The 3,418-nt window shown below is 38.9% G+C and overlaps 1 pseudogene; it reads left to right on the forward strand.

Annotated features, from left to right (window-relative positions):
• Positions 1-1,508: 1,508 nt before the first annotated feature.
• Positions 1,509-2,479, forward strand: LOC129537123 (taste receptor type 2 member 10-like; annotated as a pseudogene).
• Positions 2,480-3,418: the final 939 nt, after the last annotated feature.

Consider the following 3,418-nt stretch of genomic DNA (forward strand, 5'->3'; position numbering starts at 1 on the left):
CTAAATAATATTTTTGTATACATTTTTGGATTGAATTTACTAATTCAATGAGAATTTTCACATCTGTGATCATGAGAGATATTAGTCTGTAATTTTCTCTTCTAGTAATGTCTGTGTCTGGTTTTGATATTAGGGTAATGTTGAACTTAAAATGAGTTGGAAAATATTTCCTCTGCTTCTATCCTTTGAAGGAGACTAGAGAGAATTAGTATAATATTCCTTAAAAGTTTGTTACAATTTACCGTGACTCCACCTTGGCCTGTTGCATCTGTTTTAGAAGGTTATTGATTAGCCCCTCATTTTAATAACAGGCTTAGACCTATTCACATTCTTATTTCATCTTGTATGAGTGTTGACATTGGATGTTTTTCAAAGAGTTGGGACATTTCACCTAATTTATGAAATTGGGTACATAGAGTTACTCGTAATATTCCTTTAAACGTCCATGGGATCAGTTCTGATACCGCATTTCACTTCTGGCCTCTCTTTTATTCTTAGTTAGCATGCTTGCGTGCGTAGTTGCTAAGTTATGTCTGAATTTTTGTGGCCCCTTGGGTTCTAGCCAGCCAGGTTCCTCTATCTATGGAATTTTCCAGGCAAAAATACTGGAGTGGGCAGCAAGATCTTCCTGACCCAAGGTTCAAACCCACATCTCCTGAGACTCCTGCATTTACAGGTAGATTTTTTGCCACTGAGTCAACTCGGAAACCCTTAAGCAGCATGACTAAAGACTAATCCATTTTATTGATTTTTCAAAGAAGCAGCTTGCTTCTACAATGGCTAAATTCATTCATCTCTTCAATACATTATTTCTGCTTTATATATCTAAACTGTTCTTATTGTGCTGTGCTTTGTTAGTCAGTCATGTCTGATTCTTTGTGACCCCATGGAATGTAGCCCACCAGGCTCCTCTGTCCATGGCATTCTCCAGACCAGGATACTGGAGTGGGTTGCCTGCCCTCCTCCAGGGGATCTTCCTGACCCAGGGATCGAACACGGTCTCTGGCATCCCTTGTACTGCAGGCAGATTCTTTATCTGTTGAGCCAGCTGGGAAGTTCCCTGTCATTATTAATACAATATAAATGACAATATTATTGTTCACATTAAAAAATGATGAAGTCCAACTTTTGTTTCTATTCTACTCTGTTTTCTCTACGTATGTGTTTGGTACTCCTACTGTACAATCCAGGGTAACAAATGCAAAATAGTCTCAGGAGGAAAAGTAGATTTCAAGAAACAGAAACTTTTATTTGCATCTTAACAAATTGTGGGTAGGCATTCAGTCTGGATGTGTGTTCTGCAGACTAGCTAAATTTTATATCCATAACTGGAGGGGTCTCTGTGAAGTTATTTTGGATTACATCACAAGGCAGTAATTGGGGCCATTTCATCTTTATGAAATGAAAAGGAAAAAAATCATCCTGCCATCAAGCAGCAATACATGCCTTTTACTTCAGCAGGTAATTGAAAATTAATGACACAAGAACAGTACTGGGGATTGGCAGACATGCTGAGTATAGTAGAAGGCCTTCTCGTTTTTGTAGCAGTTAGTGAATCAATATTGGGGATTTTAGGGAATGGATTTATTGGAGTTGTAAGCTGCATTGACTGTGTGAAAAGCAAGAAGATCTCTACTGTCAGCCTTATTCTCACTGGATTAGCCTCTTCAAGATTTTGCCTGATATGGATAATAATTACAGATACATATGTGAGGATGTTTTTCCCAGATATATATTTGTCTGGTAATCTAATTCAATATATAGCTCACTTATGGATAATTATGAGTCAATCAAGTGTCTGGTTTGCCACCAGCCTCAGCATCTTCTACTTCCTGAAGATAGCCAATTATTCCCACTGCGTTTTTCTCTGGCTGAAGGGTCATATCAACAGGGTTCTTCTCCTTTTCATGGTATGCTTGCTTATTTCATGGTTATTTGCTTTTGCAAGCATTACAAAGCCTATTATTAATAATATTATGAAGAACAGAAGCACAACCTGGCTGATCACCATGCATAAAAGTGAATACTTGACAAATCAGATTCTGCTCAATATTGGAGTCATTCTTGTCTTTGTATTATGCCTGATTACATGTTTCTTATTAATCACTTCCCTTTGGAGACACAACAGAAAGATGCAATTTCATGCCACAGGATTCAGAGATCCCAGCACTGAAGCACATATCAAAGCAATAAAGATCTTGGTTTCTTTTATCATCCTCTTTATCCTGTATTTTGTAGGCACTGCCATACAAATATCAGTTGGTACTATACCTGAAAACAAACTGTTGCTCATTGTTGGTATAACAACCAGACTCTTCTATCCCTGGGGACACTCTTTGATCCTAATTCTAGGGAACAGGAAGCTGAAGCAAGACTCTTTGAGGGTACTGAAGCCATTAAAGTGCTGGGAAAAAGAGAAACTTCTTAGAATACCATGATGGGCTTGGGAAGAAATGGATGCTGCAAGAAAGTAATCTAGTGATGAAATTCCTGAAAATCTGTTTCACTTTCTGCTTTCTTGCAGTCGTTTTAACTGTCTTTTGAACATAACTAAAATCTTACAAAATGATTTGGACTACATTTCAGGGAATATCACTTTTCAATGAGATTTTAATCCCATATACAAATTAAGTGGCTTGGGGAGCTTCCTTCTCTTGCCAGTCGTTTCTCCCAAACATCAACCTCAGACTGAACATTCAGTTCAGTTCAGTTCAGTCGCTCAGTCGTGTCCGACTCTCCGCGACCCCATGAATCACAGCACGCCAGGCCTCCCTGTCCATCACCAACTCCCGGAGTTCACTCAAACTCATGTCCACAGAGTCGGTGATGCCATCCAGCCATCTCATTCTCCGTCGTCCCCTTCTCCTCCCGCCCCCAGCCTTTCCCAGCATCAGAGTCTTTTCCAGTGAGTCAACTCGTCGCATGAGGTGGCCAAAGTATTGCAGTTTCAGCTTTAGCATCAGTCCCTCCAATGAACATCCAGGATTGATCTCCTCTAGAATGGACTGGTTGGATCTCCTTGCAGTATAAGGGACTCGGAGATTATTTACTATAAAGATGTTGCTGGTAGGAGTAAGCCTCTAGAACAAGATTTCTCTTTGTGTTTTAATGAATTCCCTGAAGAATTGATAGTCCTTTACCAAAAATAACTCAATGAATTATTATTATTATACTACTTTCTCACTTATTTTAATGCCCACATTTTTCTAGATTTGTCAAGTAGAGCCACTTCGAATTGTCTCCTGTGTCCTTTTGACATGCCCCATTCTTCTTTCATGTTTCCTTACATTCTTTCAAACCAAAACATTTCAGGCTTACTTTGTGCTTTTCCTCACCCAGCCCTGGATTCATTATTTATCCAAAAAGTCTTCATTTATTTGAGGGAACAATGGTATTTGGAAACCAAACTTTTGTTATA

The sequence above is a fragment of the Moschus berezovskii genome, chromosome 6 (genome assembly GCF_049115385.1).
Source record: "Moschus berezovskii isolate FMDL1 chromosome 6, NW_MosBer_1.0, whole genome shotgun sequence".
Taxonomy (NCBI): Eukaryota; Metazoa; Chordata; class Mammalia; order Artiodactyla; family Moschidae; genus Moschus; species Moschus berezovskii.